Genomic DNA, 15,149 nt, shown 5'->3' on the forward strand with positions numbered 1-15,149 from the left:
ATACAAACTTGGCAAATCTAGGGATGTCACAGGGCAAGAACACCCGAGGACAGAGCTGAGAGAACTGAGAATCCCTGAGCGAGGATGACATTCTTTATGTCCCTGAATCCATCTAAAAGTAAAGCTTTTCTGCTTCTGGACTTTTCTGTTATGTAACAATGAATCACCCTTTTCGTTTAAATCAACTTGAGTTATTTGCAACAGATAGAGTTCTGCCTATTATTCCACCTCAAATACTAATACTTCAGCTGGTTTTTCTCTTGCTGAATATAAAGTGAAATGTTACACAAAATGAGGGCAAAAGTCAAAGTCGTCAAGCATCTCTATGGGTCTCCTTTGGAACATCCCCAACATTCCTCGTCATATTTCAGCCTGGCCATTCCCTTGCAGTGAGTGGCTCAAAGTTGAGAAAGTTTACTTAATATTTGCATTCCCAAATTTAGGGAACGTAGATGGAAACTTAAAGATGGATGAAAGTTCTGTCTACAAATCAACATGCTGCAAATAGTTGGTACAGAGCTGTGATGGTTGCTTTCGAGTGTGAAATAAAACGAAGAAGCTTTTGAGCACATGTAACGCTTCCTCTAAGAACTCACCCTCCACACAGTTCTTACATACTTCCCAGTAACACCAATTGTGTGACAACTATAGTATACTCTTTCTACTTGTTAGAAAAGGTTGCTTTAAAAGAGTCTGCCCTGTTTTGCTAGCTGCAGCCTCGTACATCTTGTGTTCACTGCATCTCTTGATTGCATCACTCCCCTTGTGCTTGATTTAATCTCACGCTGTTTTGTAACATGCTGTACAGGCTTGTGGCCTGGGAGCAACAGGCTAGACCATGTTTCCTACGTATGTATGTCGTAGGCTATACCAGCTAGGTTGGTGTCAATACACTCTATGATGTTTGCACAATGACAAAATCACCTCAGGACATTTCTCAGAATGCATCCCTATTGTTAATGGCGTATCCCTATTACAATTTTAAATATAACAAAAATAATTATATTTATTGAAATGTTACTAAAAAAACAAAACCACTGAGAGCTGTTCTAAAATATGTAATGCAGGAAATTCCCATCAGCGGGAGCATGGTGAGGGATGTCACCCCTCTGTGCCACAAACTCAGTGACAGCTGGTCTTACAGCAGCGCTTCCCCCTGGCGATCTCATGAGTTGTCCTGTCCTCCACCCAGAAAGAAGGGGGCATGTTGGCCTCAGTGAAACATCAAAAACTCCAGCCTTCTCCTCAGGGTCTTTCATCTTCTTGGCTTCAAGGAAACTATTTTAAGTCAATGAATTCCAGGAAGCAGCAGGACAAACATTAACCTTTTTACTTTGCCCACAGCAGCCATTATAACCACGGGTGCTCCTCGGATTCCATGATGAAGACCCGATTTCACTGATTTCCAGTAGTTCTTGAGGGTGAATTTGCACAGTCGACTTCCTTTAAAACAGAACCCCGCATCTTCCTCTTCAAAAGATGTTGTCTTGCAGCAGCCGTAAGAATTAATAAATAGATGGTTCACAAGAGTCTGTGCCTGGAGAAAACACACTGGGTTTCTGCACAGTAAACCCTGCAGCCACAGCCGATGGGACCTCAGAGCACAAAGACCCAGCTGTGAGCGCCAGGGTTCCCGAGTGTAATTAAGACCACAGAGGTCCATATAAATAAACCGACATAATTATGTAAACTATATGATAATCTTGTGGACGTTAGGAGGCTAGTTTACGTAGTTTCAGCCAACTAGAAATAATATTAACGATACAGCTTGCATGCAACTGAGCAAACACCATGTGTCTGGCACTGCATTAACATGTATTTGCAGGAAGCCACTGCTTGCCAATACTGTCAGTGCACCAAGGAATGCGGAAGGCCGATGGACCTTGGACAGTAGCAGGGCTGACTCTAAGCACCAATTATAGAGATAGTGGTGGCTCAAGGCAATTCCCTAACCCAGTGGTTGGCAAACTGCGGCCCCGTGAGTGTGGCTCTTCCACAAAATATCACGTGCGGGCATGCACGCACAGTGCAATTGAAACTTCGTGGCCACACTCAAGGGGCCAAAGAGCCGCATGTGGCTCGCAAGCTGCAGTTTGCCTACCACTGCCCTAACCTGATAATCCTTTTACTGTTTACCAAACTTTATCTTTGACATGCCTGTATGCATTGCTAGAGGGCAAGATGTGTATCTAAAACTGAATAAAAAGCAGCTGGGACTCAGTCTTGGGGGTGCCTTTTCAAGAAAGAGGTCTCCACCTGGGTCCCCATGCCTTCTAAATTCATATTTCTTGTACAGCATTTTCATTTGTGTGTCAGCCCCTCCTTCAGATCCTGAACCCCACCTCGAAGGTTGCGGCATATATTCTTTGCTACACCCTTGAGAGTCCCTCTTATCTCTGTTTCACAGATGGACAAACTGAGGCTTAGTGAGGATAAATAACCAGATCTTCCCCCCACCTCCAAGCATCCTTCAATACCTTTTTGCACAGTGTTTTTCCTGTCACTGGACTAACTCAGAAGATTTTAGTACTTTGCCAATGATATGCTGCCTACATCCTTCAAGCTTTGCAAAGTATTTTCACATTTGGGATGACTTGGAATGCATGTTATAATTGAATCCTCCCCCATTTGTTCTAGCCATCGACCTGAGGGCTGGGAGCAGCGAGGAGTGGCAGTGCTCTTCCGGTGCTGTCTTTGGGGGAGGAATGACTTTCTCTGGGCCAATCCTTGGACAGATGCACCAATCTAACTTTTCATTACTTAGAAGCACAATCTGATGCTGATGCGCAAATAGCACATGTAGGAGAATCATGTGTATCTTTCCCAAACCTGCGAGGTAGCTTTATCACCTGATTTTACAGATAGCAGCATATGTTGCACAGCCATACACTCAAGTCTCCTATTCTCGACACTGCATAGAGGACTGCAAACACCCAGTGTGCAAGCAGCCACTTCCCCAGTTTGTGCGCTCATGTTAACCATCACTCACAGTATTTGTCTTAGATTAGGTTTCCCCAGAAATAGACCCTGTGGTGAAGATTTGAGTACAAGAAATTGATCTGGGAGTTGATCCTATGGTAAGGGAATGAGGAGTCAAGACATGGTGCATTAATAATCAGTTTAGCTCCCTGGCAGGTGGGGCTCAGTCCTGCTCGGGATTGCTGGGGGTTGGGGGAGAGGTGGAGGACACACATAGAGCATGCCCTAGCATTGTCCTCCACGAGGGTGTTTTCCACCAACCTCAGCCAGTCCTTGGCTGTCTCCAGGGGCATTAAGGGCCAGGCATTTTTTTCTGCCTGCCTTGTCTGCCTGGCTCGCACTAACTAACAAGCTCTAGAGGCCATAGAAAGTCCCTAAGCAAGGTGTTTGCAGTTAGAAGCCTCTGAGCACTGAGCCATGCAGTGCCAAGGGGATGTGGCTGGGGCACAGGCTGTGTGGGTCTGTGTTCTTTCTGCTACATGTAGAAGCAGCTCTCTACCAGCTCCCCTTCAGGCAGCCTCCACCACTCAGCAGAACTTGGTAAGCAAACTGAAGTCAGTTGACCATTTTGATTCTTACTGATTTATAAATGTAGACAACTTCTGCTCTGACTAGATAATAGGTAAATTGTCAATGTTGATATGTAATACAGTCTTATGTGTTGCCCGTGAGTTTTCTAAGAGACAGAGGGCAGTGTGGGTTATGGTTAACAGCACAGATTCTGATGTGAGACTACTGATTCCCCTCCCAGATGCTCAACTAAATTGCCACATGATCTCATGCAAATTACATAATTGCTCTGTCTCAGTTTTTTTTTCAATACTTGGGAGCAGAATAGTATCACATAGGTTTTTCTGATAATTAAATGAGTGTCTGCCTATCTATCTATCTATCAATCAATCAATCAATCAATCATAATATATCTATCATCACTTAGTAAGTAATGTAAGTATAATATGTTATCATTATCAATATATGACATATAACTTACAAAAAGCAGTAGCAGATTAAATTTTAAAGAGCAAATGCGGGGAGTCTTTAGTAATGTTACTTTCCATTATAAATGGCAACTCTTAGTCACTGGGAGACTGTGCTTATGTAGCTAGACTTGACAATTCAGGCAGGAAAAAAGACAGAAATAATTTGTCATTTATATAAGGGAACATGGATCCAATTTTGGCAGCCAGAAAAAAAAATAGTGCTCTATTTTTCAATGTGCATAAAAAAGAAAAACCTCCTGGAAGTATAACTGGGAATCTTGTCCCCTGGTTCCTTTAAACCTGAGAGCCGCAGGCACCTCCCTTTTATTGATTTCATCTAGTAAGTGGATCCTGGGCTTCTTAACTGAGACAAAATTGAACCTCAGCTCTTCAGAGCCTGCGCTCTCTAGAAATCCCCTGGGCGGGGTGAGGGGGGCGGGGGTCTGAAATCACTGACCAGACGAGAAAATCCACCATTTCAATTACCCTTTTTCTCCTTTGGGAGGTAAACCAAGTCAATAGGGCAGCTGACTTTTCAAGGATGTGTGCTTTCCTTAAACTGTAGACTCAGCTCAGTTGCAGGCTGGGCAAAGGGACTGATTGGGCAGCCTTGCAGAACAAAGCACTGATCCCCTTTCTTCCAAATCATGGGCTCTGACAAGCATGCCTGATACATCGCCAAGCATCACTAGACATTTGATTTCTTGTTTCAGTGTGAGAAAATCCCCAGGAATACACACTGGTAAAAAAAGAAAAACGTCTATATTTCTATATTAAAATCACTGAAGATATCTTTTCCTGTCCACTTTCTCCCTTTCCTTTTCTTCTGATCAAACTGAAAGGTCTTGAATGACATATAGTTCCTCAATACGCAGAGAAGGCAGGCAATAGGACCTGAAACCCACAAGATCAAGTCACTGTTTCCAAAGTGGACTATATTCTACTCATATATGTTTTAAATTAACTTCCCTTTGTAAGGGAGTTTCTGTGACCAAGGAGAAGCTATAAAACTTTAGGTTGCCTGCATCTCCTAATAAAAAAAATAAAACTTTAAAGTCCCTTTTAGCTTTAAAATTCTATGGCGCTATAATTCTAGAGCTCTGACAAGAGGGAGAGGGGTTTGAAATGAGTTGGAAGTGGACTACAAGGAGAATGCCAATTGGAAAAATAAAGTCTAATTTTAAAAGGCAAGCAACATAAAGCTAAATCATGAATTTTTCTCTTTTTTACAGGGAGATGCTCGGAAGTTAACAGAGATTCTTGAGGAACTAAGCAACAGTGTCAAAGCCAGTCCAATACCTTGGCTCTTGGTTCATACCAAAGGTCAGCGGCAGCTTTGATGGACAGCTCCAATATAGCCTGATGGCTTCTGATCTCAAACATCAGTGCCTCTAGGCCTGATGCCCTCTTCTGCCTATAGAAAACCAGAAGAGGGAGTTAGACCTCCAAAGAGCCACTCATAATGGACCAGGGACAGATTGTAGAGGATAAATATCTCAGGCACCTCATACCCCAGTGGGATAGCAATGAATAGACAATGTGAAAACTAGAGGCCTCAGTTGTACCTATAGAGAGGCCCTCATCCGCTATGTGGAAGAGTCAGCTCAGAGGAAACATTCTGAAAGGATGGGTGTATCTTTCAGGATATAATACATTCATTAAATCAGGACTTTATATGGCACTGTCTCCAACAGGAAGAACACATGGGTCCAGGAACCAAGAGATGGCAGCAGAAGTGGTCCCAAATATGTCACAAAAATGTACACTCCAGACTCTGCAGGATTGGAGGTCCTGGTCCTGTAGGGAGACTCACTCTACAAAGTGGACACAGCAAAGGTGTCATTGAACTATAAGGTCTGGCTTCCACTAGGCTATTTTAGACTCCCTGTGCCTAGGAACCAGGATGTGAAAAGAGGAGTGTGAGGGGTAATTGGTCATGTTCAGCAGGAGGAGGAAGGGCTGCTTTCACACACGGAGGCAGGGAGGATACATGAGAAAGCCAGGTGATCTACGTGGGCACTTGCTGGCACTGCCTGATAACCATGGGCAGATATGTGCACCATCCCTGGAATGAGAAGGGTATGACTAACAACCTTTCAGGTGGTTCAGGGATTTTTTTTAAAAAAATACTATCAGTTTTGTTTTAGAAGAAGTAGCCCTTCTGTTGAAGGGATGGTTTCTAACCCTTTTTTTCTTCTGCCTTCCATCCTTTCCTCCTATTTTATTTTTGCATCTCATTTTGATGCTTATACAAGCTCATTTAAAATTTTATCATACACTTCAAAGGAAAGAAAGGCATTTAAAACACTGAGTTTCTTTTTCCAAGAATCTCAAAATGTTTAACAACCCGTTAGGCTCCATAGAGCCCTGGAGGAAACAAGGAAGAAGACAATCAGACAGAAGAAGGGGGGAATGACATGGTATATTTTCATCCCAGAATTCAGTAGCTATGGCATCTTGTTCTTATTTGACTTATCTGCCAAAACTTCCCTACCATCATTGGTTTAAAAGCAGGCAAAGGGGGCTGGAGGAATGGAGACATCTGTAATAGTCTCAACAATAAAAATAAAGAAAAACTAAATAAAAGCATTTAGTTCAAATCTTTATTCCATCCAAAATTTCCATATTTCAATATTTGCATTCAATCCCCATACACACTAGCCAGTTAGTTCCTTACTAGGGAATGACCTCCTTGATGGCAATGCCCATGGCAGAGAGACCAGTCCAGCCTAGAGTGAGTGCTCAGAAAACATTGGGTGGATGCTCTTATGTCATTTGAACAAACATTTACTTAGACAAGGTGCCATACCAGCCACATGATTCCTATTTTGAAGGAGTTCACAGACTAGTGAGATGCAAAACTATAAAGATGTGCTACAATAAGCTGGCAACAATCATCACTCTCTCTGCTCTCTTTAGTCTTCATGCCGGGGGCAACACAGAACCTCACTTCCTGTTAGGATTCCTCCCCAGCCAATTTTCTCACTCCTTCACTCACACTGCTGTGCTCCCAGAGATGGCTATTTGGATATATCAAGCTAGGTAATGGGGACACAGACAGATGGACAGATCTATTGGAGAAAAATAGTGTCTTTTCTTGTGTTTGGGACTTCAGCCTCTTTCAGTCATGAGAAAATATGCCAATTGGTATTTATTGAGCTCAGCATTTTACTAGGCATTGCACACATTCATTCCATATTTACTGTGTACCTACTATATGCCGGGTTAGATGTCAATCACTGGGAAAGCAATGATGGGATAGAAAACAGCCCCTGGATTTCTCTTATACACAGTAACTAGAGGCCCGGTGCACAACATTTGTGCACTGGCGGGGGGCTGGAGGACAGGTCCCTCAGTCCAGCCTGTGCCCTCTCACAGTCCGGGACCCATTGGGGGATGTCTGCCTGCTGGCTTAGGCCCGCTCCCCATGCTGCTCAGCCAGAAGCTGGGCTTGCTCCTCCTTAGTGCTGCTGCAGAGGCTGGAGGGACCACCACCGCTGCGCTGGCCAGCCATGAGCCCGGCTTCTGGCTGAGCAGTGCTCCCCCTGTGAGAGTGCACTGACCACCAGAGAGCAGCTCCTGCATTGTCTGCCCCCTGGTGGTCAGTGCTCATCATAGCAACCCGTCGTTCCACCATTTGGTCGATTTGCATGTTAGGATTTTATTATATAGGATAAGTATTATTCAGTCAAAGCAGACAGGTGCCATCTCAAACCGTTAGGAATGAATAATCAGGTGATGAGGTATTATCAGAGCCTAGTGACAAAAGCCTAAAGGAAAGCCATAAAGTCTATATTCACCGACACTGGAGGGAGGAAAAGAAAGCATAATTTTACTCAGTGCCCTGTTCATAAGGTCATTGTAGTCACATTTAAATGAAATTACATTCCAGGTGTAAGAGAAATATGATACATAACAATCCTCAGTGAGACTAATAGAAAAATTTCTCAGTCACAAAAGCTGATTAAATGCATTTCATTTCAGATGCCCCAAATCAAAGCCTTTATGTGCTGTGTTCCGCTCTGCCTTCCCGGGTCTTGCAAAGAACATTGCCTCTAAATCAGATCATCCTGCTCAAAACTCAAAGTTGGGGTTAGGCCAGAGCCAAAACCCAGAGCTACCAATCATTAGCAAGATGACCTTGGGCAAATTTCTTAATTTCTTTTAGCATCAGTTTTCTAGCTATAAAATAGGGATCATATTACCTATTTCCTGGGCTTGCTGTGCATAAGAAATGAAATATAATAACATATGCAAAGTGCCCAAGTCATGGGAAGGTTCATTAATTTATATCTACTATGATTATAATGCTCATTACTGTTATAGTTATTATTGACTAGAGGCCTGGTGCATGAAATTGGTGCACTTGAGGGGGGTCCCTCAGCCCAGCCTGCACCCTCTTGCAGTCCAGGAGCCCTCAGAAGATGTCCAACTGACGGCTTAGGCCCACTCCCCACTGGCAGTTGGATATCCTTAGCACTGCCACAGAGGCGGGAGAGGCTCCCGCCATTGCTGTTGCACTCACCAGCCGTGACCCTGGCTTTTGGCTGAGCGGCACTCCCCCTGTAGGAGCGCACTGACCATCCTGGGGCAGCTCCTGCATTGAGCGTCTGCCCCCTGGTGGTCAGTGTGCATCATAGCGACCAGTCATTATGCTGTTCAGTCGATTTGCATATTAGCCTTTAATTATATAGGACTAGAGGCCCAGTGCACGAAATTCGTGCACTTGGGGGGTCCCTCAGCCGAGCCTGTGCCCTCTCGCAGTCCAGGAGCCCTCAGGGGATGTCCGATTGCTGGCTTAGGCCCACGGAGAGCAGGCCTAAGCCGGCAGTTTGACCTCCTTAGTGCTGCCGCAGAGGCAGGAGAGGCTTCTGCCACCGCCACTGTGCTCACCAGCTGTGAGCCAGCTTCTGGTTGATTGGCACTTCCCCTGTGGGAGCACACTGACCACCAGGGGGCAGCTCCTGTGTTAAAGCGATCTGTTGTCCTGCTGTTAGGTCTATTTGCATATTAGCCTTTTATTATATAGGCTGTTGATATTCACTCCAGGTGGATATTCCAAGTAACATCACAACTTTCATGTCAGAATGTGTATACCATCTGCCCCAATTCTTGGAATGTCAGATCCTTGGGAGCAGGGGCACCCTGTGTAAGTTTTTTGTGCCCAAGCTCTTTGAATAAAGCTCTTTGTATGCAGAAAATAAGCTTTGGAGTCACATTCCATAAAACATTATTAACATTTATAGGTCTACTCAGGTTTTCTCTTTGTTCTTGATTTGATTGGTAATTAATTTCTTTTAGAAATTGTCCACTTCAGCCAGGCCAGCATGGCTCAGTGGTTGAATGTAGACCTATGTACTAGGAAGTCATGGTTTGATTCCTGGTCAGGGCACTTGCCAGGGTTGAGGGCTCGATCCCCAGTAGGGGGCATGCAGGAGGCAGTTGATCAATGATTCATTCTCATCATTGATGTTTCTCTCTCTCTCTCTCTCTCTCTCTCTCTCTCTCTCTCTCTCTCTTTTTGAAATCAGTAAAAACATATTTTTTTAAAAAGAAAAAATTGTCCATTTCACCTTACTTTTCAAAGTTATTGGCATAATTTTTCCAATATTGTTACTCTAAATTTTTTTTCTGCAGTAGAATTACACCTTCCTTTTCATTATGCATTTTGTTTCATTGATGAGTTTATTGTTCTCTTGATAAGCCATATCATGGCCACACCACATGGTCAACAGGCTGGTAGAGGGAGGAAGAGGTTCAGAGATGAATCCCATTCTCTCTCTGGCAATGAGCTATTCGCAAATCAACTATATCTCATGCCTACATGAGATTCTCACCCAGGGTATTTATTGTCACCAGTCACAAGTCTGAGGGGGTACAAAGGGCAGCCAACTCTCACAGACATCCAACAAGGAGTGTCTGCGTGAAGCCCAGTTCCTCCTGCTTAATCCCTCCCCCAGCATTACCATTTATTTCAAAAATTCAAAAGCTGGACAGTTTAATGTTCAAGTCAAAGGCCAAAGAAATATCCAGAGCTCTGCTCAGTGTCCTGATGAATGTGTTAAAAAGAAATGTGATTAGAGAAATGATAGTGTGAAGCAGGGAATTATGCAGCTTGCTCATGTTTTATGAATTAACTGCTCTTCTGAATGATAATAGTCTGAAACGTTACCTTATGACTTTTCTTTTTGGTGGTGGTAGTGATGGTGATGGGGTGTCCGTGTGTGTGTGCGGCGGGGGGGTGGGGGGGTGGTGTGGAGTGCATGTGGATAATACTTTTCATACATTTTACCTTTTGTTATGAAAATTCAAGGAGAAATTGGCCTATTTGCACAAATGAAATATTGAAGACCTCTGTTTGTATATGTGGAAAAAAAGACCCCTGAAGAGAATCAACCAGAAGGTCACCGACTCTGAGTTTGAAACATAGTGGATGATGTGGACCAGCAACAAACTACCCACACCATAGAAAAGCCCCCTGTTCTTATCAAGCTAAGACCCTATGAGTGAATTTATGTGCAAGTGAGAAATGACAGAGAGCTTCAAGGTAGGTCACATGCTTATGACCAACATTTAAATATGATATTGGGAGATATGGAAGAAACTGTGACCACTACAGAAACTGATGAAGAAACACATGAAGAGATATATAAATCAACAAAACGAAATATTCCAATTCTCTCTGTCTGAGGAGAAGGTGTTGTGCTAGTTGCCCCTACATTGAGAGTTGGCTGAAACAAAGAATGTATCTTGCATGGATATTAGGAGACTGTATAATTGTGTCTTTATAGAAGATATTCAAAATAGAAACCTGCATAAATTTTGATATTAAGAAATGACCATGGATTCTTCCACTCCTGAAATGAGTTGATTTGCACATAGCTCACAAATTCTTAAGCTAAATGGCATTTTTATTTTTCTCCAACCCTTCCAATAAATATGATCACCAAGATGTAGATCTCTATTTTAGGAGCTGATTTGCTCCATTGACTTTTTTTCCCCGTTGCTGATTTTTTAAATGTAAATTAAATATGATCTTTTCTTTTTTTTGTTTAAAAATAAAAAAGAAGATCACCAACACAATTGGCAACATTAACCCTAATGTTTTTAACCCCCACGCTTTGCATGACACAGAGGCAAGACACATTTTATTTTGAGCCAGAATAAAGGCAGGACTCTAAGTGGAAGAAGATAAGGTTTAGTTACCCTGTTGACCTGCTTGGGCAAATCACAAAGGTTCTGAAATCTACCCTGCCTGGGGATTCCATGTACCTCTTATGCTTCCTTAGTAGTAATGCTTCTCAAATCTAATTCACCTTAGTGCTCACAATGCATTTTCTCATATATTATTTTAATGCTTTCTGTGTTATCCCGGGGGGGAGGGGGGGGACAGCATGGGCCTTATTTCCCCATTTGTAAAGATTTAAAAAAAAAAAGAGGCATAGAGATTTGTAAACTTTTCTGGGGTTTAATAGGGGATAGCTCTATGGTCAGAGGTGGAGGGATGAACGTGGGTTGGAACCTAGCTCTGCTGGTTCGCTAGGGGATGACTTTGCTAAAGCAGCTAAAGCAACAATCTGAGTCACAATTTCTTCCTCAATAAACTGCAGATGATCATTCACAACTGGCCTGGTTGCGATAAGGAATAGATGTAACACATTCAGGTGCTTAGCTCCATGTCTGATGGAGCAGTGAGTTCAGCAAAGAGAAACTCATTATCGGCCAACTCCAACATGGCTTGCAGCATGCCTGGAGTCTGCCTCTGACCTCCTTCTCCAGAGTTACCTAACAGAGTAAGTACCATAAATGCATTCAGAATGATGCCAGAAAGGCAGTGCAAATTAATTAAACATACACAACCATGAAATATTCAGAACAACTCGATTCTAAAGGAATTTTCAAAGGGGTTAGGATGTGACGCTTGCTGAAATCCAGAGACCAATCCTTCATATGTTTCCCCCAGAATGTACTTGTGTTCTGAGCATAATTACTTGGGGATAGGAAACATAGCAGAGGTCATTGTCCAGAGGATTAGCAGTTTCCTCTTCCTAATCATCAGGGCAGTCTGTGCAAAAGCCAAGATGAGGCAAAGACTACCTCAGTCCATCCCCATTTTGCAGCCAAAGCTAGGGATATATATTGCCATGGACCCTTCTGCTGCCTTATGACTACTCTGATTCAGACAAGAAGGGATGAGCAGCAGTTCATGAAAGCAACTCTGGTCTCCATGACCTGAGCCCAAGGAAGGATTTGGAAAGATAGAGCCCCATACACTGGCAGTTTCCAACCAGACCTCGATCCAGCATCTCAACATGAACACATCTATAAATAATAAGCAAATAAAACGCTGTATGTTTATCCATATTCTGAGGATGTGCCCATTAGAAGTATCATTGCACCTGTGTTCCAGGGAATCGCTCACAAATGAAGAGCTAGTAAAATTCCACAAGCCCGCAAGTGGCCAAATCATAACAGAAGGCCTTTTATCAGCTGGGTAGAATGCAGCACGCAAAGCAGGAAACTGCTACCACTCTAGTTAGAGCCATGGGCATATTTCTCCAGAAGTGCTTTCTCAGTCTCTGGGCGAGCTTATGCCTTTGGGTAGCACCTCATTAATTCAGAAGGCACTAATTGGGAAGATGCAGCAGTGAGGATGTAGAAAGAGGGAAACGTACAACATAATAGCGGAGGTGTGGGGAGCTCACCAAGCACTTCATCACCCACCACGCAAGCTGCTCACCTCTAGTCCCAGGGCTCTGGTCTGCCTCTGGGAACATAAGACCATGGGAAGTTTAAAGACAAAGCAAAGTGACTGGATCTGCCTGCTGATTCATTCCATGAGCACTCATCCACAAGGGATGAATGAGGCAGAGGAGCTGGCGATGTGCTTAATCAGAAACAGCAAAGGCATTCTTGCTCCTATTTTTGCCTGGGCAACCAGAGTTTCTGTTTGGACCATTGCATTCAATAGTGGAGGCTCGCAGCTTTTTATGTGAAGCATTGATTTCCACTTGCTGAACCAGGAAAGCTGGTTTTCATCTTGCAGATATGTGATGCGATTACAAAATATACTTTCCATGCAAGAAACACAGTGAAGGGAACTGAGTAGCCCCACCTGATTTTATAATGAAAAAGACTCTTTGAACAAGGTGTGCAGTTGAGGGTAAACGTATGTTCCAACAGTGTGCATGACTCACCTACCCGGATGGGGCAGGTCCAGTTCATTTCCAGTGCTTTTTGTTCTGTGTTCAGACCCCACATCTAACACTAGCTGCATGATTTCGGGCAAGATCCATAGATTCGAAAAGCCTCATTTTCACCATTTATAGTCACTCTTAGTGCTGTGGAGAGGATTAAATGAAGTAATGCACAGTAATGTATGCAAAGTGCTTAGAAGGATGCCGGGTGTTTTAGTAAGTTCTCAATAATTTGGGCTATCTTGAAAATCATCATTATAATCACTAGGAACCAGGAGACTGTGAAGGAAGATATATCCATCATTTCGAATTTGGATGAATTAATGGAGATGCCAGAGAAATTTCCAAGGAAGAAACAAGTAAATATAGAAATAGGCCCACTGAATAGGGAAATGTGTCAGAGGTTGGCAGCCCAGTTGGGTATATTTTCTGAAGGTTGTCTGGAACATTAGCACCAACTATAGGCCGGTATGGAAGGTCTGCTATGTGCCTGGCAGTGTGCTAGACAAGTTACACACTTACTTTAGTTGTCACATACTAGGCTTACTGGAAGTGCTGACTCAACAGGGAGCAAATAAGAAGAGAATACTTCCCCCTCATCATTGCCCTTTAAGCCTGCCCTTTAGAATTAAACCTCAGTAAAATCTCAAGCGAATTCCCCATCTTCTCTTGTTACTTTCACATTAAAATGAGTCTCGTTTGTGAGAGGCCTTTTTACCAGTCGTGTTTTCTAATTTCAAACAACGACTCTCAACAGATTTAAAACCCTTGCCCTGAGCTCAAGGTGGACTCGAGCATGGACACATACAGTGGGAAAGCGGTGGTGTGCTCAGAGTCCTCGCTGTGTCCTTCCGTCTCTTCCACTCCTTTCTGATTGCTAACTATCTCCCCTGTCTCCAGGGTTGGAGCAGAAGGATGAGGGGGAGGGGCAGGGAAGGTTTCACGGGACTGTGCCATTTTAGTGTGGCTTTGGAGCCCACTGATTATGGCGGACACTGGCTTGGAGAGTCCTCCGTGTTGGCACCACTTTGTGTTTTGTCTGTGGGTACTGACTGCCCCTTCCTCCTGGTCAGACCACTCCTCCTTGGGCCTTGTTCTGACCACATACTCCTGTCCACACAGGCTGCCTTGTTGGTGGGCTCCCTTCTACAATGACCCAACCCAATTGCCACCTTTGGCACACACGCCGGTGGCCCACATACTTGTCTTGATTGGGCCCTTGCAGGCCGCCTTACTTGCCATGCTCAGGGCCTATCCAGCTAGCTTGTCCCTTGAGAGAGTTAGGCACCCTGCATCACCCAAACGCCAAAGGACCCTCACAAGTCCTCACAATGTAATTCACCTCAAGGATTTATTGAGTCCCTACCACTTGTGAAGCACTGTTCAAGGTACTCAGATTACAGCAATGAGCAAAACAACAGCCTGCCCACAGGGAATTTACATTCTGGAGTAGTGAGACAGATAATGACTACAGAACTAGTAAATGACATAAGTTACATGATGATAGATGCTATGTAGAAACACGAAGCAGGGGAGAGAGATGGGATTGCTAAAAGGGAATCAGCATGTTAAATGGTCAGGGAAGATGGCAGCCAGGAAACTTGGAGGGGATCTGCATGTGGGACCAAGAATCTTTCTCTGCTGGGGTCCAACCCCAGTGGGTCCAGGGGTCCCCAAAGGTGTGGACGGAGTCGGCGAAGAATGAATGACACGGAGGCAGCGTTCAGTTGATCAGCAGCGTAGCCAGGATCTCCAGCCAAGTTCTGGTCTGGATCTCTAGTGAAGTTCTGTTTAGGATCTCCAGCCAGGTTCTGTGTCCATGGTCTCTTGCTAGGTTCTCCAGCCAGGTTCTCCAGGTTCTCCAGCCAGGTTCTATAGCCGAGTTCCCTCGCTAGGTTCTCCAGCCAGGTTCTGTCCGGGTTCTCCAGCCAGGTTCAGTCACCAGGTTCTAGTCAGGTTCTCTTGCCAATTTCTGTAGTCAGGTTCAGTCCAG

At 44.0% G+C, this 15,149-nt stretch overlaps 1 pseudogene across 1 annotated transcript; it reads left to right on the forward strand.

The window, feature by feature from the left end:
* Positions 1 to 291: 291 nt before the first annotated feature.
* LOC308528752 (U6 snRNA-associated Sm-like protein LSm3) lies at positions 292 to 10,694 on the forward strand (annotated as a pseudogene). The gene is made up of 4 exons: positions 292 to 389; positions 3,465 to 3,519; positions 5,192 to 5,282; positions 10,390 to 10,694. The product of its transcript is annotated as a U6 snRNA-associated Sm-like protein LSm3 (transcript).
* The last annotated feature ends 4,455 nt before the right edge of the window (positions 10,695 to 15,149 follow it).

Source organism: Myotis nattereri, assembly GCF_964212035.1.
Source record: "Myotis nattereri genome assembly, chromosome: 13".
Classification (NCBI taxonomy): domain Eukaryota; kingdom Metazoa; phylum Chordata; class Mammalia; order Chiroptera; family Vespertilionidae; genus Myotis; species Myotis nattereri.